The following is a 22,516-nucleotide window of genomic DNA, read 5'->3' as shown; positions in this document are numbered from 1 at the left end:
TGCCTCAGTCTCCCACCCTCTACCCTTCCCCTCCACCCCTCCTCCATTCTCTCTCCATCTCGCACTGGTGGACACGTAGGTGATGCAGCTCTACAGACAAATCCTCCCCTTCCCTGTCTGCCAACACCATCCATCAGCAGCACTTGAAGTTTTGCTGCAGCCTCTCGAAGTTGCTAAATTCCCTATTTGGTTTAGTTCCACTCCAGCTCGCCCTGCACAGAAGGACCCGATGGGATACAGGGAAATTATACATGTAATAAAGAGTTGGTTTGCTCTGATAATTCTGATAATGAAACACACCTTCCCATGCACACACATTGCCATATACACATGCACACATCACACCCCACACCTCCCAATCCACATACCCACCAAAACATACTCCCACCTGCCGAGGAGCAGCTCATACCCTGGAGACGCTCCCCTGTCCAATGTCTGCATTCACCCCACTAAGGTACGTACCCTGTTCCCTGGAAAGGCTCTGGGTCAGCTGTCCTCTTCCAGGCTCCCACATCATGGCCTGTACCACCTGTGTCCTAGGCCTGTCTTCCCTCAAGCCCGTGGGTTTGTGAGCAGGAGTAGCATCTGTGGTTCACCATTAAGCAAGCACACTGCTTGGGGAACATGGTGGCTCCCCCATAACCTTGTTGAATGAATGGTGATGAATGAATGAAGAAATGAATAAATGTGTATATCACCACATTCATCCCCTCAGAAACACGCATCACATCTTAGGATGTCCCCTTCCCTCCCCCTCCCCCCACAGCACCCCTCTGAATCGCATCTTTTACCTACAATGACCCATGTACCACGCACTACAGAGGCCTTCACTCCTGCTAGTAGGTGCTCATAGGTGCCCAGATGCTTGGGTTGCTCCTGCATGTGTGGCAGGGAAGAAGGGGGAGGGAATGTGTGTTCTGGCATGGGTGAGTATGTGTGAATGAGTGTGCAAGTGAGTGTCTGAGTGAGTATATATACGTGTATGCACGCACACACTCGCACCCAGGCCTTGGATTCCCCACACCTACCTCATTCCCCATCATCTTAAAAATCTTGACAAGAATCACTGGGTTCTTTTCAGGTTTCCTTTTCTCCCTTCCCCTACTAAAGTCTGGGCCCTTTTGGAGTTCCCGTCCTGGCTCAGTGGTTAATGAATCTGACTAGGAACCATGAGGTTGCGGGTTTGATCCCTGGCTTTTCTCAGTGGGTTAAGGATCCGGCGTTGCCATGAGCTGTGGTGTAGGTTGCAGATGCGGCTCGAATCCCGTGTTGCTGTGGCTCTGGTATAGGCTGGTGGCTACAGCTCCGATTCGACTCCTAGCCTGGGAACCTTCATGTGCCGCAGGTGTGGCCCTAGAAAAAACAAAAAAGACAAATAAATAAATAAATAAATAAAATAAAGTCTGGGCCCTTTTAGAGAGAAATTTTCTACTCAGTTTCCCTGTTTTTCTGCAACCCAGGGAGGCTTAGACAGGAAAGGGGGTGGTGGGGTAAGATGTGGAGGTTTTATTTCAGGTCAGCTCTACTCCTATGATCTGGGTCAATGTTCTCCCTGCTTCCACCTCCAAGTCCTGCCCCCATTCACATCTAGGAGAAAACAAAACCTAAACCACAATTTGCCTCTGCCCTCTAAGAACTGGAAAGCCCCGGGCCCCAAAGTGGATGGCCCTCATTGCCTGTGGCCACCTCCCTGTCTCCACTCTTGAATCTTGGCCCCTGTGGCTCTGTGCCCTTCCTGGTCTCCTCCTTGCTTCTAACCTGGTGTCTTTGCTCGACCATCACCATCTGGCCAGCCCAAACCACTGTCCTTGGTTCCCTTTCTTGCAACCATGGCAGGGGTCCCCAAGGCTCTGCCCTTGGATATCTTTTCTCTAGGGAGGCTCCGAGATTGAATCATCTAGACTCAGCCAATTTCCCAAGGTGGAGCCCTCTCCTGGGAAAACTTAGTCACTGCTGCAACTTTTTGCCTCTGCAGGTGACTTCAGCCAAGCTCTGGCCTCTCTCTTCACGGGCCTGCAGGACCCAGCTCCTGGGTCCTCTTCATGTCACTCTCCGCAGTTGCACAGGTATCCTTTGGTCCTTAACCTTTATCTGATCATTACAGTCACCACCTCCCTCTTGCTACTGCTCCACCACCCCAGGCCTGCCTCAGCCTCCTGCAGCTCTCCTTAGACAAGCTTCCCAATCATTTAGGGCCAACAGCGTTCTGGTACCACCTCACAGAGAGCCATTCACAGTCAGCCTGTTTTCCTCACATGTACTGAAATACTTGATTTTCTTTTCTTTTTAATTTTTAAAAATTATTTATTTATAATTTAAAATTAATTAATTAATTAATTAATTTGCTTTTTAGGGCCAAATCTGTGGCATATGGAGGTTCCCACACTAGGGATCTAATCGGAGCTATAGCTGCTGGCCTACAGCAATGTGGGATCTGAGGTTTGTCTGTGACCTACACCACAGCTCACAGCAACGCTGGATCCTGAGCAAGGCCAGGGATCAAACCTGCATCCTCATGGGTGCTAGTCAGGTTCATTACCAATGAGCCACAATGGTAAATCTAAGAGTATGCTTTTGTGCATCACTGAATCCACAGGATGGTATCTAGAACATGGGAAGCCTTTAATAAATATTTGAGAGATGAGTGACTTAATCAGCAGTCTGAGGCTGGCCAAAGAGAGAAGTTTCATCAAAAATCAGATGGGGAGTGCCTGTCGTTGCTCAGTGGGTTAACAACCCCACTGGTATCCATGAGGACACAGGTTTGATCCCTAGCCTTGCTCAGTGGATTAAGGATCCAGCCTTGCCGTGAGCTGCTGGTGTAGGTCACAGACACGGCTCAGATCTGGCACTGCTGAGGCTGTGGTGTAGACCAGCAGCTACAGCTCCGATTCGACCCCTAGCCTGGGAACTTCCATATGCTGCGAGTGCTGCCCTAAAAAGACAAAAAAAAAAAAAAAATCAGATAGTATTTGCTCAAGATCTGAGTCCCTTCATCATGTTACTCATCTGCTCAAGAACTTTCTGTGGCTCCCTATTACCTCACAAACTAAATCTAAAATCCTCCCTGGATTTTTCAGGCTTTGATAATCTAGCCTCCTCCACTCAATATGAATTTATTATCTGCTTCCACCAAGAAAACTCAGTAGTCCATAAATGTACTTTGATTAGTCTCATCTTCATACCTTCATTCACACCATTCTCTTTGCTTGGATGAACTCTCATTTATTTTTTATTTCACTTAAATCTTACTCATCCTTTCAGGCCAAGATCACATCCCAGTTGTTTTGTTTTGTTTTGTTTTGTTTTTTGTCTTTTTGCTATTTCTTGGGCCGCTCCCTGGGCATATGGAGGTTCCCAGGCTAAGGGTCGAATCGGAGCTGTAGCCACCGGCCTACCCCAGACCCACAGCAACAAGGGATCCGAGCCTCGTCTGCGACCTACACCACAGCTCACGGCAACGCCGGACCCTTAACCCACTGAGCGAGGGCAGGGACCGAACCCGCAACCTCATGGTTCCTAGTCGGATTCGTTAACCACTGCGCCACGACGGGAACTCCACATCCCAGTTTTTAAAGTCCCTGACCATTCCAGCACTCACTGAGCTCCCATGGCCTATACTCTCTGTGCATCCAGAATATTAGAGACTGTTAACCTTGAAAGGACCACAGAGATCACCAGTTCGACCAGAGTCTGATCAATCTCTAAAGTCACATTTTCCAAGCTTCAGCATTCAAGTAGCAGCTTCACAATTCAGGCCCTAGCCATATACCACCAATAATGTTATTTACTTGATATTTTTCTTTAGATCAACTTGTTTTTTACTTGAGTGTGTTTATTATTATTAAAAAATAGACAGTAACTAGAAAACCATCAGTTGCCAAAATATTAATTATACAAATAAGTAAAATTAAAAAACAATGTATTCTATTCTAGCTAGATACCACTGCCTGCTGAGAACTCTTGAACCTGAGGCCTCCTCTCTTTACATTAAAAAGAGAAAGAAGAGAAACACGTGCTACAGAGGTGTTAAAGATACACTAGCACCAAACTGAAACTTTCTCTTTGATAAAATTGGAAGAATTAAATAACCCATATGACCATCAAAGGGAAAGCAATTATCTGTGTGTGTGTGGAAAAATGTACATAACATAAAACATTACCATTTTAACCATTTTTAAGTGTACAGTTCAGTCAGTTCAATGGTGTTAATTACATTCACATTGTTGCGCAAGGATTGCTGCCATTGTCTCCCAAGTTATTTTCATCTTCCCAAACTGAAATTCTGCACTCTTTAAACACTAACTCTATTCCTTTCCTTGCCCCAGGTATGCGACCACCATTTCAACTTTCTCTTTCTATGAAGTTGGCTACTCTAAGTACCTCATATGAGTAGAATCATATTATATTTGTCTTTTTGTGCGTGGCTTATTTTACTCAGCATAATTTCTTCAAAGTTCATGCATGTCATAGCATGTGTCAGAACTTTCTTCCTTTTTTTTTTTGGCTGCATCTGTGGCGTGTGGAAGTCTCTCGGGCCAGGGATCAAACCTGAGCCACAGCAGTGACAAGGCCAGATTTAACCACTAGGCCACCAGGGGACACCCAGAATTTCCTTCCTTTTAAAGGCTGAGTAATATTCCATTGTACGTATGTACCACATTATGTTTATTCATCTGTCAATGGACAGTTCTCAGCAGTGTTATTTACTTCCACCTTTGGCTCTTGTGAAAAATGCTGCTGAGAACATAGGTATAAGGAAAGTGATATCTTTATAACAGTATGTGGTATCCTTACACAATAGAATATTATACCATACCATAATATTGTATTATACTATATTATACTGTAATCAAAACAAAGGAACTTAAGTGACATGCAACAGTGTGGATGACTCAGTAACATAATATTTGAAACAGTCCAAAAAACAGACGTTCCCGTTGTGGCACAGCAGAAACAAATCCGACTAGGAACCATGAGGTTGCGGGTTTGATCCCTGGCCTCGCTCAGTGCGTTAAGGATCTGGCATTGCCATGAGCTGTGGTGTAGGTCCCAGACGTGGCTCGGATCTGGCATTGCTGTGGCTCTGTCGTAGGCCAGCATCTATAGCTCCAATTAGACCCCTAGCCTGGGAACCTCCATATGCTGCGGGTGCGGCCCTAAAAGGACAAAAGACAAAAAAAAAAAAAAAAGATATACAGCCTGATACCATATTTAAATAAAATTTAAAAGGGTTAAAATTTTAAGTATATTTTTAGGACTATATATATTACATAACTATATATACTATATATATATTTTTAGGACTGCATTTATAAATATATTTATAGGATTATATAGGTGCAACTACATTAAACTATACTAACTATATTAAAAGGAAAGCAAGGAGGTCCCATGTGGCTCGGTGGATTAAGGATCTGGCATTTTCACTGCAGTGGCTTGGGTCACTGCTGTGGTGTGGGTTCAGTCCCTGACTCAGGATCTTCCACATGCTGAGGGATTGGCCAAAAAAAAAGAAAGAAAAGAAAAGCAAAAGAATGACATTCAGGATGTCAGTTGCTTCAGGTCAAGGGCAGGGAGCAGAACACGGGGACCCTTTGGTTAGTCGTTAGTATGTCAAGGTCTAAGATTTTGTTTTGGGTGATAAATTCATGGGGTGTTTATAATATTATTTAAAAGCAACTAATTTAAAAAGCTAACTATATATATAATAAAATGGTCCATCCAAGGATGAAGATGAGATTGTGTCATGAACCGAGGAATATGATTATTCCAGTTCGTGAACCTAGGATCCAATGGAAAAAAAGAGGAAAAGAAAGAAAGAAATGGACAAGAAAATAACTTTCTCACTATGGGATTCAGTGTGATTTAATATCTTGTCAATGCACCATTGAAAATCATCTGGCATTCTGCCAGAGGTCCAATTTCTGCACTTGGGAAAACAGCTCTAAAATATCTCTATCATGAGGCTGCCTGCTTCCTCCACCACTGTGCTTACCTCCAACACGAGGGAACTTCCTGGACTTCTGGAGATACTTACCTAGACAGATCCTTTGGTCAGGAAATATTCCCTGGCATGGAGAGAATTTAGCCTCCCTGCCATCCTGGATACTGTCTTGTTCTTGGCTTGGTGACTGGCACGGGCTTGGGCACACAGGAGCCCAGAATTTCCATATCAATTGCTTCATAACTGAGCCTCCAGCCTTGGAACAGGAGCCAAGCCAGTGTTTCCAACTGTAAGACAAAAGAATCCAAAACCTTTTTGGGAGGGAGTATTTTTGCTCAATATAATCCATTTGGGGGGAAGAAATCAGCATCCTTTTTTTTTTTTTTTTTTTTTGGCTACACCCACGGCATATGGAATTTCTTGGGCCAGGGATCAAACCTGTGCCACAACAGTGACCTGAGCCACTGGAGTGAAAACCCTGGATCCTTAACCTACTGCACCACAAGGAAACTCTAAAATCAGAATTCTTTTTTTTTTTTTTTTTTGCCATTTCTAGGGCCGCTCCCGAGGCATATGGAGGTTCCCAGCCTAGGGGACTAATTGGAGCTGTAGCCGCTGGCCTACACCAGAGCCACAGCAACTCTGGATCTGAGCCGAGTCTGCAACCTACATCACAGATCATAGCAACACTGGATCCTTAACCCACTGAGCAAGGGCAGGGACCGAACCCACAACCTCATGGTTCCTAGTTGGATTCGTTAACCACTGAGCCATGACGGGAACTCCTAAAATCAGAATTGTTAATAAAAACACTTAAGCAATTTTTGCTGTTTTGGTTTTTTAGGGGTGCACCCGCAGCATATGTAAGTTCCCAGGCTAGGGGTTGAATCAGAGCTGTAGCCGCTGGCCTGTGCCACAGCCACAGCAACGCCAGATCCCAGCTGTATCTGTGACCTGCACCACAGCTCATTGCAACACGGATCCTTAACCCACTGAGCAAGGCCAGGGATTGAACCTGTGTCCTCATGGATACCAGTCAGATTTGTTTCTGCTGAGCCATGAGGGGAACTCCTTAAGCAATTTTCTGATAAAATTTTGAGGAGATTCAGATTTCTTTTCAGAAACCAGTTTCCCAACTACCTCTCCAGCTGTCAGTGAGAGTTTGATACAGTTTATCCAGATATTATTTTTGTATGTGCATTTAAACAATGATTCTAACCACTCTTCTACCTTGAATTGGCCTCTTAGAGGTCTCTTCACTTGCAGCAAGACTGAAATAAAACTTTGACACATGCTCATAAATAAATGGCTTAAAAAGCCTTTTTATGTTTTTTTTTTTTTTTCTTTAACACAACTGAATACTTGAAGGTGGGCTAGAATTTCTTAGCCATATTTTTACTAATCCCCCTGGGGCTGGGAATAACTGAGTCCTTGGTTCAAAATCCCCTGGGCAGATTCTGTGGGGCCCCCCTCCCAGCTCTGACCAGCCATTCTCTTCTCCTGACAGGGTCCCTGGCCTTGGGAGTTTGTGGGAGGGAGCTGAAGCAGGGGAAAGAGTTGCATACAGGCCTGAGTGTATCTCCATAAATCCAGGTTCTCACTGAGCCTCAGAACTAGGGATGAGGCAGCCTTCACCCCTTTCCTGTATCTGAAAGCCAGAACTAGTCACTGAGGTAGCCCGTAGAGACCCTTGGGTGGAGGCTGAAGAGGAGCTGTGAATACCAGAGCCTCAGGTAGCTGCTTAGCTGATTCGGTCCCTAAAACCTGGCCCCTGTCCAGCTCGGAAATGAGCCCTCTGCCTCCCATTGGACACGGGATTGTCTCCAGGCACAGCTGACTCCCAGCTGCCAGGCCTCAGCTCCTCCCCCACAGGCTGCCATAAAAGACGCTGGCCCAGGATCACCAAAGCAGACCTGGAGAGTAGGCCGGGGGCCTGAGGTCTGCAGAAGTTCTGGGTTGCCTTTGGGGTGTCAGTTTGACTTCAGAGTCATCCTCTTAATCTACAAAACTTCTGAATTATAAATGTATATGTTGATGGTAGAAATTTAAACTATAGAGAAGTATAAAGAAAATAAAGTCATACATACTCTTACCACCTAGAAACCATCACCACCACCATTTCTGCTGGTTTTATTATAGTCTTTTCATTAATCTATAAATTCATTTTTGTTTCGTAAATAGGATCAGTTATACGTAATGTTTTGGATCTTTTCTTGTTCGTTTGTTTTTTTATTTTTTTGCCTTTTCTGGGGCCGCTTCCTGCGGCATATGGAGGTTTCCAGACTAGGGGTCTAATTGGAGCTGTAGCCACCGGCCTACGCCAGAGCCACAGCAACGCCAGATCCAAGCTGAGTCTGCAACCTACACCACAGCTCATGGCAACGCCGGATCCTTAACCCACTGAGCGAGGCCAGGGATCGAATCCGCAACCTCACGGTTCCTAGTCGGATTCGTTAACCACTGAGCCATGACGGGAACTCCCTTATTTTTTTCTTATCATTAGCTCCTGTGAATGTTCTTTGTGTGATTAAAAGTTCTTTGATGGGAGTTCCCATCATGGCGCAGTGGTTAACAAATCCGACTAGGAACCATGAGGTTGCAGGTTCGGTCCCTGCCCTCGCTTAGTGGGTTAACGATCCGGCGTTGCCATGAGCTGTGATGTAGGTTGCAGACTCAGCTCAGGTCCCAAGTGGCTCTGGCGTAGGCTGGCAGCTACAGCTCCGATTCGACCCCTAGCCTGGGAACCTCCATATGCCGCGGGAGCGGGCCAAGAAATAGCAAAAAGACAAAAAAAATAAAAATAAAAAAATAAAAGTTCTTTGATGAACTTCCCTGGTGACCTAGCAGTTAAGGATTCAGCGTTGTCACTACAGTGGCTTGGTTTTGATCCCTGGCCTGGAAACTTCTGCATGCTGTGGGCGTGGCCAAAAAAAATTTTTGAAAATCTGATTTTTAGTGGGCATGGGTAGGCATAAAGTCCACAATCTCCCCCCAAATCCCAGTCTTCAAGAGGTCATAATACATGGTCTACGGAGCTTTAACTGTGGCAACTGTTCCAGCCACAGGCTTAGGACCTCTCTGGGTGTAAGAGGGGAACTAGGCCAGGCCACAGGGACTCTTAGACTCATCCTGGGGCCGATCCCTTTGGCTCTGGACAGTCCTCATCCACTCCCCATCCTCATGCACAGAGAAATTGGAGAGGAAACTTTTGCTTTAGGTTCACTTCCCACCCTAGTCATGCATGAAGTCAGTTCTCTGTCTCCCCTCACCACCCATCTTCCTTAGAAGTGGGTGCCCAGGGTTTGTGAGGTTGTTCAGGCAGCTCCTGGCCACTCCGACTAGTCTCAACCATTCCAAACCACCTCCCCGCCTCCCCTTAGTTCAGGCAGCCCTGGGCTTGGGCTCCCTTGTCCTGGGAACAGTCGGTGGGAGGTTGAGTGGGTGGCAATAGGGGGTGGGAGTCAAAAGAGCCAATATTTGACGTGGGAGTTAGAACCCTCACACCTCCCCACCTGGAAAGGAGGAGCCTCTGAACGGCCCAGATATGACACGGGAGGGTAGAAGGATTGATGAGGCCTGGGGAGATAGGGAGGTGCTCTTGGAGCCTGAACTTGATTCAACAGAGACAAGGGGTCCCTGTCCGTTCCCTCCCCCTCAGCAGACTCCTCTCTTGGGCCCTCTTCCCAGCCCCCAAGGACTCTGTCCTGACTGCTCCTCCCCACCAGCCCAAAACCTCTCCCAGGATCATCTCCACTTTGTAGAGCCTTGGCACAGTCATGCAGCCATGGGCCAGTGAGAACTCCTGTCCTTAATAAAGAAATCTCTAAGCCCAAACTCCAGAGGCAGGTCTAGAACAGATACCCAGCCTCATCACTCAGTCCAACTTGGCTCAGGGAAATAATGAGGCTTTGAGAGCCGTCCCCAGGTCTTCTCCCCGTGCCCAGCAGTAACAATTCTATCAAGAGCGCACTTTCTGCGGTACTTTAAACTGTGCATGTTCACATACATCTCATTTGATCTCCTCACACTGCTATTAGGTAAGTAGGACTGGTCTTATTCTCCTCATTTACAGATGAAAAAACTGAGGTGTGAGGTCAGACCATTGAGAATACCTGAATTTATGCCCTCTGATCTGTGGACTGCCCCCCACCCCACCCCCACACCGACTTCCTCTATACTCAGCTCCTCTGGACACCGAGAGATCAAGTTCCTCCGTCTTGGCTTTCCCTGCCTGCAGATTTCAGATGGAAACAGACTCTGGCTCTTTCAAATCTAAATGCTGCTGAGTCTTCACTCAGAAACCCTTTCTCTGTCTTGGCAGTTGTTTGTCTTAGTACATTCTCCTCAGTAGATTGTCGTTGGGAGGAGGGACGTAGGAGCTCCTCATTTGGAAACCTCTCCTAATTGATTTCTCTCTGATGAGGTGCCGTAATCCTTTCTGGCTGCCCTTACTGCTTCTCCAGTTTCTTGAAACAGCCTCTCCATACCCGTTCTCCTGGCCTCCCACATATTCTCTGAGCTCGAAATATCTTTCTTGGTTTTTTTCTTGGCAGCCATCATCCACGACAGGCTTACGACCCACATGTCCATCAGGAGAGCCTGCCTCCCAGAGCCCTCACACAGGTGTATGCAGGTGCACGCGCGCGTGCTCGCACACACACACACACACACACACTTGGTAGGGGTGGGGAGGGAGGGATCACCACATTTTGCTTCATCCACTCTGTTCAAGTCAGACTATAGGGGAGCAGCAGATTCAAGGATGGATCTAAAGAATTCTGCCCCAGGTGAAGCCTTTCTTGCCAGATCTATCAAGGGCTTGTTGGGGGTTGAGGAAAGGTGAGGCCTGCTGTTTGCTCTTTGCTCAGCCTTGAGGCAGCAGAGGAAGGCAGACCTACCTGGGTAGACCTGACCCTGTGGCTAGGGAAGACATAATCTTTAGACCAGGGGCTGCCTCTTCTTTCAAGACCCGCAGCCCCTTCACTGCCCCCCCGGGAGGAGAGCCGCAGAGGCCAGATGGGCTGAAGCAGATACCTCTGGCCCCAGACCTCTGGAGCCGGGCTGGATCAGAACTCAAGCCTCTCACCTGAGCATTCTCATCCCCCCTTTCATCCAGCCAGCTCTGGGGCGGGGAAGGAGATTGGCTGGGTGCAATGCAGTGTTTCTGGGGACTGGGGGGTGGGCAGGGGAGTCCATTCAAATTGACAAAAATAGAACATCAGCCTCATATCATTTTTCTCAAAACAAGATTTATTGAAGTTCTGTCGGTGAAAATCGCTGCTGTGTGGAACGCTTAACTTATAGATTAGATTACTCAGTCGTGCCTTACTACATTTTTCATTAGAAAAATATTGGCTGGGAGAGTTTGACCTCATAATCTCTGCATTTTAAACAATAACCAGAGGAAAACCAAATAGAAGGCCCAAGTTAACGGGTTCCCCCCCACCCCAGCATTTCCCTGGGGAGAGATCGGAGCGAGGGCTGGGAAGGGAACAGGAGCAGAATCTGCTGTGTGAGCAATTCCCCGTCTCCCGGCCCACTCCCCAGAGGCTGAGGGAGGCGGCTGGGGCGGCAGAAGGAAGCGTGGGCTGAGCGAAGTCCTCAGGGCTTAGGCCCAGGCACATCCCTGCTCAGGTGACCTGGAGCTCTGCAGGACCCCAGCCCAAGGGAGATCTGTCGGTTAGTGCACATCCGTCCCAAAGAAAAGACCTAAGGGTTCAGAATCCCAGGGCAATGGTGGGGCTCCGTCTAGACTGCTGGGTGGGGGGAGGGGGCTTGACTACCGCTGCCTCCCACACCTGGTGGGGAGGTCTCCCCTCCCAGAGGCTTTTATGGAGCAGGGAGTGACTCCAAGGCTGGGCCAGCTGGGGCAGCCTAGGCTGACTTCAGGCATTCTGCCCATTGCTCTTGACCCAGGAGCAAAGGCTCCTGGGGGATCCGAGGCCTGAAGCCCTCAGGCTGAGGGTGAGCATGGGGTGCTGGCTGGCTCCAGAGAAGGCTAGAGGGCGGCCTAGGTACAAAGAGATCCCTGGCCACGTTATGATAGCTGATCCAGTTCCTTGGAGAACAGCACCCCCACCCCTGTCTGTGTCTCGGTTTCTACTTTCTGAGGTTTTGGTGATTTCTAAGTTCTGACACAGTCATTAGTTACAAAGAGCAATTATTTTTTTTTTTTGTCATTAAGTCATTTTTTAAATGGCTCCGGGCAACATCACAGAACAAAGAAACAAAATATCCATGAAAAGACTTAATCACAAATTACTAATTATTTCACCCCCTCCTCCCTCCCAAAATCGTGAAATCTGAGCCCCATGAAAAGGGAGAAGGTCTCCCCAGCCATGAGCTCGCCATGGCTCTTAGGCACCTAATCCATCATGGGGGGCGGGGGGAGCACGTTTCCTGCCTTGCTCCAAGCCCCAGGGGAGGGGGTGGCAGGAGTCCCCCTGTCCCTAACCTTTGAAGTTACCTTCTGCCCATAGATGCAGCCCTTCAGTCAATGATGGGGGGATTTGAAAATGAGCAGGGGACCCCATCCAGAGCCCCACGCCTTGGGCCCCTCCTCCCAGGCCGGCAGTCTCCCCAGCTGGCATTCCACTCTGGGCCCTTTGAAGCCTCCTGGGCCACAGCAGAGGAGCCGCCCCCTGCCGTGGGGCTCCTGGAGTCTCCAGCTGGAAAACAAACCGGAGGAGGAAGTAATCCTGGAGGGGAAGCCCCTGAGTCCCCAGACGTGAGGAAATAAAATGTGTTTGACACCAAGATGTATGGGAGGAGGAGGAAGTCCAGAGTATAGGCCCCTCCATCCGCCGGGGCTTCTCCTAGAGCTGACTGTAGTCTCCTTATCTGACCCTCGCTGTGTGAGCAAGTAGCTACATGGAGGCAGCAATCAGGGAAGCCCTGTCTCAGACCAAGAACAAAGGTGGTCTGCTAGAGAGGTTTCTGAGGCAGAGCAGGCCTCCTAGGAACTGCCCACACCTGCCCCACGTCTCTCCCAACATGCCCATTCCCAGTGAGCGGCCCAGGCTGCGCTTGAGTGATCAGTTCGGCAGCCACGAAGGGAAGATCCTGGGAGGGATGGCACTGCAGGGCCAGAGAACGCGCCACTGAGAAAGAAGGGTAGGTGCCCAGGGTGGGGGCAGCTGTGGAGTCCCCAACCTCAAAACCCAAATACTCTCCCACAGGCTCTCCTCACAGCTCAGCTCTGAACCTGACTCCGGAGTAAATCCAACCCTAGTGTTCATCTGTTTAAGAAAATGCTTACCAAACCCTTACTACATGCTAGGCAACGAGACTCCTTATGTGGCCATGAGAGACCTAGACCCCACCTTCCTGGAGACCCAGTTTACCTTTCTTGAGTATCTTTTTATTGAGAAGACTTGGATCAAAGAGAAAGACAAATCCACGCCAGTGTTCCATCTCAGCCTTTGCTCACTCTGGCTTTTTGGACAGTCGTCCCTGGTTGTTCTCTCACTCCGATTCAGACTACTCCCTTAATGCAGGGCTCATGGATATCCTGGGTCCACCTCCCTCCTCGGGCCCCTGACACGAGTGGAAATGGTCATAGATGGAAGAGAAGAAAGCAGGAGAGCAGGTGTTTAATACAGAGCCAACTGAACAAATGTCTGTAGCCATGGTCTCTATGTCATATGACCAAGTGAAGACCTTGAATGTAAATATCAAAATTATTGGAGTCAGTCACTGTCCCAAAAGGGAGCTTAGAATTCAAATAATTATTCTTAGCCACACACAATACTCCCTCTCCCTCTTTCTCGTTGAACTGTCTTCTTTCCTCTCTTAAAACTTTTCTGACTGAATGGCCATCATTAAAAAGTCTAAAAATAACATACTGGAGGAGGTGTGAAGAAAAGGGAACCCTCCTACCCTGCTAACGGGAATGTAAGTTGGTGCAGCCACTATGGAAAACAGAATGGAGGTTCCTGAAAAAACTAAAAATAGAGCTGCCATATAATCCAGCAATCCTACTCCTGGGCATGTGTCCAGACAACAATAATTTGAAAAGATACATGCACCCCTATGTTCATAGCAGCGTTATTTACAATAGCCGAACAATGGAAAATGGAAACTAAATGCACATCTACAGACGAATGGATGAAGATGTGGTACATATATACAATGGAATATTGCTCAGCCATTAAAAATAATGAAATAATGCCATTTTCAGCCACATGGATAGACCTAACAATTATCACACTAAGTGAAAATGAGGTAAGGCAGAAAGAGAAAGACAAATACCGTACAATATCACTTGTATGTGGAATCTAAAATACAATACAAATGAGCATATCTACAAAACAGAAATAGACTCACAGATACAGAGAACAGACTTGTGATTGCCAAGAGGGAGGGAATGGGGGAGGGAAGGATTGAGAGTTTGGGATTAGCAGATGCAAATTAATACATAGGATAGATAGGAGTTCCCTTCGTGACTCAGTGGTTAACCGACTAGGAACCATGAGGTTGCGGGTTAGATCCCTGGCCTTGCTCAGTGAGTTAAGGATCCGGCGTTGCTGTGAGCTGTGGTGTAGGCCAGTGGCTACAGCTCCGATTCGACCCCTAGCCTGGGAACTTCCTGTTGCGGGAGTAGCCCAAGAAATGGCAAAAAGACAAAACAAACAAACAAACAAACAAATATATATATATAGGATGGGTAAACAACAAGGTCTTACTATATAGCATGGGAACTATATCCAATATCCTGTGATAAACCATAATGGAAAAGAATATGGAAAAGAATATATATATGTATAACTGAATCACTTTGCTACACACCAGAAATTAACACAATATTGTAAATCAAGTATACTTAAAAAAATTTGAAAAAAAAAAAAAAAAAAGTCCTCTGACCAAGGAACCTCAGGGAATATGCTGGGGCTTGGGCTGTTGTTACTAAAATCGTTTCTATAAAAGGAGCAGGCTCTTCCTGGAGTTATGAACTCCATTCTCCTACTACCCGAGGCTCTAGCTCAGTGATGCTAGCCACTCCTCAGAGCTATAGGATATGTGAGCCTGGGGGCATAACCAGCGTAACAGAGACTGCTGGTTGTATGCCAATATCTACTCTCTCCTTCTATCTACCTATCTACCTACTTATCTAACTACCTACCTACATATATATATATATATGTATATATTTGTGTGTGTCTGTATGGACTGCACCAGTGGGATATGAAAGTTCCCTGGCAGGGGACTGAATCTGAGCTGCATCTGAGACCTACGCCACAGCTGAGGCAATACTGGATCCTTAACCCACTGTACTGGGCCAGGGATCGAACCCGTGCCTCCATAGAGACAAGGTGGATCATTAACACCCTGTGCACAGGGAACTCCAACTCAGCTTCTTTTTAAATAACAACCCCCAAGTTTTAGCTAGAACCTAGCCACCCAGGTTAGTACTACATTCCCCAGAATCCCTTGCAGCTAGGTGTGTACAATTAACTAGGTTCTGGCCAATGAGACATAAGCAGAAGTAATATTATACCTTCTGGGCTCTGCCCTTAAAAAGAAAATGTCCTTCCACATCCTTTGCTCCCCTTTTCACTGGGTATAAAATGGACAAAGGAGGAGTTACCTTTGTGGCACAGCAGAAACGAATCTGACTAGAATCCATGAGGATGTGAGTTCGATCCCTGGCCTCTCTCAGTGGGTTAAGGATCGGGCATTGCTGTGAGCTGTGGTATAGTGTAGGCCAGCAGTTGCAACTCAATTCAACCCTTAGCCTGGGAACCTCCATATGCTGTGGGTACCCCCCATAAAAAAAAAAAGAGGGGGCCCTTGACACTGGAGTAGAGCTGCCATGTCTGCTCTGGAGTGCTTCTGCTGAGACTTTAGGGGAGAGAGAAACAAACTTATTACATGCTTAACCCACTGTTGTTTTTGTAATTTGTTTCATTTTTCCTTCCTTTTGCTTCCCTGAACAAAGGAAAAGCAAATGATCTAAGGCGTATTGTCCAGTATGATGTGAACCACATGTTATTTAAAATTTTCTAGTAGACATGCTAAAAAATTTTAAAACAGGTGAAGTTAATTTTAACAGTATCTTTTATAGAAATGTGCCAATATTTCCAAAATATTATATCAACATGTGATCAATAAAAACAAGAAATAGTTTCCATTCTTTTTATCATGCTAAGTTTTCAAAATCCAATGTATATTTACACTCCCTTCTCAACTGAATTAGCTGTATTTCAAGAGCTCAATAGCCACATTTGTCTAGAAGTGACAGGAATGGCCAGTACAGGTCCAAGAGAGCTGCCAGAGGCTGAATCAGATAGGGACTAAGGACCAGCCCTGTAAGTATAGCAGCTACAGTAACCACTGCTCCTACTGCTGCAAGGAGGGTTTTTGGCAGTTGTTCCTTTTCCAGCCAGATGTCTGGCATACCCATCACGCTCCGGCTCCAGTCCACAGGGAAAAAAATCTCTATATTTTTGAAACTATGTCCTAGTTTGTTTCTTTCTTTCTTTCTTTTCTTTTTTTGCTTTTCAGGGCCACACCCATGGCATGTGGAGATTCCCAGGCTAGGGGGTCCAACCGGAGCTACAGCTGCTGCCTATGCCACAGCCACAGCAACACAGGATCTGAGCCTCGTCTGCAACCTACACCACAGCTCACAGCAACACCAGATCCTTAACCCACTGAGCGAGGCCAGGGATCGAACCTGCATCCTCATGGACAGTAGTCAGATTCATTTCTGCTGTGCCACGACAGGAACTCCTAGCTTCTTTCCTTCTTTCTTTCTTTTTCTTTTCTTTTCTTTTCTTTTTTTTTTTTTTTGTCTTTTTTGCCTCTTTAGGGCTGCACCCGCAGCATATGGAGGGTCCCAGGCTAGGGGTCTAATCAGAGCTACAGCTGCTGGCTTATACCACAGCCACAGCAACACCAGATCTGAACTGCGTCTGCAACCTACACTATAGCTCATGGCAACGCTGGATCCTTAACCCACTGAACGAGGCCAGAGATCGAATCTATGTCCTCATGGACACTATGTCGGGTTCATAACCGGCTGAGCCACAATGGGAACTCCCTTTTCTTTAAAAATATATTTTTAATTAAAATATAGTTGATTTACAATGTTATGTTACTTTCCGCTCTACAGCAAAGTGATATATATACATACATACACACACACATACATTCTTCTTTAAAAATATTATTTTCCAGGAGTCCCCATAGTGGCACAGTGGGTTAAGAAATAACTATTTTAAAAAAATAATAATAATATAAAAAAAAGAATTTGACTGCAGTGACTTCAGTTGCTGTGGAGGTAGAGGTTGGCACAATGGGTTAAAGGATCTGGCTCTGGCATTGCTGAAGCTGCCCCTCATGTCACAGCTGCAGCTTGGATTCAATCCCTGGCCTGGAAACTTCCATATACAGTGGGTGGGGCCACAAAAAGAAAATTATTTTCCATTATGGTTTATTACAGGATACTGAATATAGTTCTCTGTGCTTTATGGCAGGCCTTGCTGTTTATTCCCTCTGTATATAATAGCTTACATCTGCTAACCCCAACCTCCACTCCATCCCTCTTCCAACCCCCTCCCCCTTGGCAACCACAAATCTGTTCTTCTTGTCTATGAGTCTGCTTCTGTTTTTCTGTTTTTGTAGATAAGACCGTTTTCTTCATATTTTAGATTTCACATATAAGTGATATCATATGGTATTTGTCTTTCTTTTTCTGCCTTACTTCACTTAGTATGATAATCTCTAGGTCTATCCATGTTGCTGCAAATGTCATTATTTCATTCTTTTTAATGGCTGAGTAGTATTCCATTGTATATATGTAACACATCTTCATCCATTCATCTGTCAATGGACATTTAGGTTGTTTTTATGTCTTAGCTATTGTGAATAGTGCTGCTATGAACATAGGGATTATGCTTTAGTTTCAATTTTGGCTTATGGAGAAGGGCTATCTTAGGAGACAAGTAGACCCCTAGGAAGATGGAAAAAAGGGAAGGGAAAGCTGGAGTATGGGTTGCCCTCCAATTTCTACTTTGTCTGTAATCAGAACAGAGTGGAATAGGAAAGACAGTACAGATCTTATCAGAGAGGCCTTAGAAGAAGGGGGTCCTCCTTCTTGGCTCAGGGAGACCTGGGGCCATGGCATGTCCTGCCTACATGATCAGGCTTACCTCCTACACACACTGGGATTAAGGAAAGAACAAGGATACCACATGAAGGGTCCGTATTTACCAGCATAATCCTTACTACCAACTCTTTCATCTAGACTACAAATCAGCAAGTCTACCACTGTCACAGCCCTCTTCATGGTGACCATAAGTACTGTCACCATCATCAACTGATACTACCATCACCCCCCAAATTATCGCTTCTGTCACTGTGAGCTTCAATATCACCACTTCCTTCACCATGACAACTTCCATCACTTACTCCCTTTATCACCACGGCAGCAATCATCACAAATCATTAACAACAATATCATGACCATTCATTACCCCAATCTTGCTATTACCATAATCATTCAGCTGCTATAATCATCAACCTCACTGTGACAACTACTTCACCATCGCCATGCTAAGTATTAGGAACTCCAACATCCCCTTCATCTCATTTTGTAAGGTCATCTCCAGACTCCCTTTTTCCTACCTAGAAGTCCTCAGAGTATACTCCTAATTTCCACCCGGTCAAAGTAACCTCTTGTACCCTTTGCACTCCAACATCCCCCTTACTCAACTTTTCTGGCCTCAGGGACAAGCTCACATTGCCCTATTTGACCTTTTGAATTGGGGGCTCCTACCTGTCCATTGAAACTTGCACTCCCTTTCTTCCTGCTTGGATGCTCTGGCTTTTGGACCCTTGGTTTATCTCTAACTCATGGACACTTAGCCCTGGGGATTCTGCCGTTGGTTACAGAGGTCCCCTGGCTAGGCCTGGGGAGCCCAGCAGGACCCTTCTGTCAGGAGACCAACATCCTGCCAACACCTTTTCTTGGATTTTTGCTGAGTAAAAACAGGCTGGATTTGTAGAGATGGTCCCTGCAGGCTGGTTTGGTGACTCCCAAGCCCAGAAGAAGCTGAGAAAAGGTATTTATTGGCAGAATTTACCAAAAGAGAAATCTGGTACATAGATATGTCAGAGGAAGGAAAAAAGGGAGCGGGGTGTGGCAGGGGAGACAAGCTCTTTCCTCTCCCTGGTTTGTCCAATGGAGAGCACAAGACCACTGTCCTCATAGGTCTCCCTGGTTGATCCCAGAAATAACAGGAACACTGCTTTTTTTATGGAAAGCTTGTCATAGATAAAGACCCTGGACATCCCACATCTCCAGCATGAACAGTGAGATCTTGGGATCTGAAGCATTTTGGGAGAGGGGCCTCCTCTAGCATTGCTGATAGTAGTGCCCATGTCAGCAAGAGGGAGCTCTCTCCTCTCCCCACTCCTGCACTCTGGTACACTTGCTCTAGTTACCCTCTCACCCTCCCAGGGATCCATAGGTACCCAGGTTTTCTGCAAGGGGTCAATCCCTCTAGTTACCAGTGATTCTTGAGGATAAAAAGGATGTGTATCTGGATTGAGTTCTAATCCTAAAATATATCTCTTGATCTGATCATGTAACCCAAAAGGAATGGATCTCCAATCATCAGAATGACATTTACCAGAGGGCTAGGTTTGAGGTAAGAAGGAAGGAACTGGATCCTTGTTATATATGTTTTGAGGACAGACCCCTCCCCAGTGCCAGGGATAGGGCTCTGTCCAATGCAAAAGGGATTGACTTACTGTCTGTCTGCAGAGAATGTGAAGTCAGTGGCTCTAAGACATGGGAACAAGGCTGCCTATACTTTGAGGACAGCCCAAATGCTCATTAAAATGACACCCTCCCTCCCCAGATGCTGGGGAGATGAATTGTGAAGTGACTCAGGGAGGTGGGAGGGAAAGCAGCAGTCGCCTTTCGCCATCACAAGAGGACCCTGTGGGAGTTCCCATCATGGCTGAGTGGTTAATGAATCCGACTAGGAACCTGTGACATTGTGGGTTCAATCCTTGGCCTTGCTCAGCGGGTTAAGGATCTGGCATTGCCATCAGCTGTGGTGTAGGTTGCAGACGTGGCTCGGATCTTGCATTGCTGTGGCTCTGGCGTAGGCCGGTGGCTACAGCTCAGATTCGATTCCTAGCCTGGGAACCTCCATATGCCGCGAGTGCGGCCCTAAAATGACAAAAGACAAAAAATTTTTAAAAAAATTAAAAAAAAAAAAGGAGTTCCCGTCATGGCGCAGTGGTTAACGAATCTGACTAGGAACCATGAGGTTGCGGGTTTGATCCCTGCCCTTGCTCAGTGGGTTAACGATCCAGCATTGCCTTGAGCTGTGGTGTAGGTCACAGACGTGGCTTGGATCCCATGTTGCTGTGGCTCTGGCGTAGGCTGGCAGCTACAGCTCCGATTAGACCCCTAGCCTGGGAACCTCCATATGCCGCAGGAGCGGCCCAAGAAATGGCAAAAAGACCAAAAAAAAAAAAAAAAAAAGATGACCCTATAGCAATAGACACATCAGTTAAACACAACCTCCTCCCCATTTCCACTGAAAAAGAAAAGAGGTAAAGTCCTCTCTTCTCCACTCATTCACTCGTTCATTTGTTCTAACTTTTTATTGACCAACTACTATGTACTCAAAACTGAGCTTGACCTTGGAGACACAAAGATGACTAAGATTTGGTTCTTATCCTTAAGAAGCCCACAGTCATCACTGAAGAAAGAAGAAGGGGAAAAAATGCCCCTGGCCTTTTGAGCTTGTCAAGGGTCAACCACATGCCTGAGCTTGTCCCCCTGAGAGGACAGTGGGTGAGATTCTGGCAGGTAATGGATGAATGCAGCTACCCCCAGGGACATTACCTGCAATTGCTTCCAGACATCTATGGAGTCAAGCAGCTTTGAAAATTAGGGGAAGACGGGTGACGGGAGAACAGGCTCCACCCTTCCATCCTTCATCTGTCCTGATCCCAAGCAGGGTGTGGTCCCCTAGGGCCAGGGCAGAAAAAAATATCTTTTGCCTCTTCTCCCAGCTAAGCTGGTCTCTGCACAGGTTGGAAACCACTCCCAGGGGAAGAAGCACTGAGGGTCCTAAGAGAGAGGGCAGAGACAGGGGATTGCCCGTTCCCGAGGTCAGATTCCAGAGCAAACAGCAAGCTATCTGCCTTCCCAGACTTTGAAAGGTTGGACATAGGGACAAGAAAGGAAAGGAAAAGGTTAGGGTCCTCGAGGGCTAGGAGAAGGGCCTCCAGGGGTTGATGGGGCCCCCCCAGGACACTGTTTCTGAACCTTTGCTGGGAAAGCAGAAGCAGCCACCGAGTGAGCAGAGCCATCAGATTTGGCTATATAACCCGACTCCCAGTAACGCAGTCTGAGCTGGAGGAAACCTGGCAGAGCATTTGGTCCCCCTCCCTCATTTAGTCAGGAAACTGAGGCCCTGGTCACATAAGGACAATCACCAGCTTGGGTCTCTTCTGTCAGACTGCCTGTGGTCCCTCCTGCTACTGACACACAGCATCTCTGCTCCAAGGGACTCTGAGCACAAGTCCCCAGCTAAGCAAGTTCTTGCCTCAGTCCTTAGAGTACCAGTGTGAGTGGACCTTGGGGACATTTTCAGGTTTTAGGGGCAGGGGTGTGGCTAGCTGTGCTCTGGTGAATTTTAGACTCGTCCTATCGTCTGCCTCTCCCACCCCCACCCCTGCAAGGGCACAGCTGGACTTCTGTGAGGACCTCCTCTCACCCCAACCTGTTCAGCCCACTAGAATTTTTATGTTTCTGTCTCCTTCATGCCTTCTGAGCTCATTTTCTCTCTGTTCTTCTGCCAACCTCCCCAAATCTACCCCCTTGACCCTTTTCATCTCTAAGGCTAGAGTGACACTGGCAACTCTGTTGCCTTCAGGAACGTAAAGAAATTCTGTTTATTTGAGTAAGTCGAGTGGGGACCAAAGCAGGATTGGTAGACTGAACCCCAGGGTAGGGCCTACAGTTTGTCAAGGGCTGGCCTGGGACTGGGGCCTGGACAGCCTGAGCAGCAGTGCCTCCTGAGTCTAGCTCTGAGATATGCTGCCAGGGCCCACCCAGTCCTGGGCACCTGCGGTCTGATTCACAGAAATTTTCCCAGGGCCTCAGACAGGCCTGGAAGATCAGGCAGAGGAGCATCCAGGTATGTGGGGGTGGGTCTGACCCCTTGTTGTCCCTCCAGCAAACAAGCCCAAGCCTGCTGCTCCCTCCACCCCTGCCCAAGCACAGTCCCGAGGTGGAGCTGGCCTCCAGTGTTCTCCTGTCTCCAGGCCATTCCTGTCCTTGGCCTATTTGGGAGTGAGGGTTTAGGAGACAGGAGAAAGAGCCTTCTGGGAATGACAATGACACTCACATCCAGCAGATGCAGACCAACCTCTGGCTCAGGCCCACACTTCTGCAGGCAGATACACTCATTTGTGAACACTTGCACCCCTGTCCTAGTCATTCCTTCAGCCACCCAGCAAATGTTTACAGAACAACTCCTCTGCCTCAGGCTTTGGGCCAGGAGCTGGCACTAAAAGAAAACAGACCTAGACAAGTGGTCC

The 22,516-nt window shown here is 47.1% G+C and overlaps 1 long non-coding RNA gene across 5 annotated transcripts in view; it reads right to left on the bottom strand.

Moving 5' to 3' along the window:
- LOC125116171 (uncharacterized) overlaps positions 1-22,516 on the bottom strand; it is a 116,167-nt gene that overhangs the window by 5,737 nt on the left and 87,914 nt on the right. For all 5 annotated transcript variants that reach the window (XR_007132271.1, XR_007132272.1, XR_007132269.1 and 2 more), the window contains 3 exons: positions 20,814-20,939; positions 6,041-6,234; positions 463-643 (listed from right to left, as the gene is read on the bottom strand). This is a non-coding gene — a long non-coding RNA (uncharacterized LOC125116171). The remainder of the gene's footprint in view (positions 1-462; positions 644-6,040; positions 6,235-20,813; positions 20,940-22,516) is intronic.

The sequence above is a fragment of the Phacochoerus africanus genome, chromosome 15 (assembly GCF_016906955.1).
Source record: "Phacochoerus africanus isolate WHEZ1 chromosome 15, ROS_Pafr_v1, whole genome shotgun sequence".
Taxonomy (NCBI): Eukaryota; Metazoa; Chordata; class Mammalia; order Artiodactyla; family Suidae; genus Phacochoerus; species Phacochoerus africanus.
Note: the sequence above shows the minus strand (reverse complement) of the source record. Positions and strands in the feature narration are given on the sequence as shown.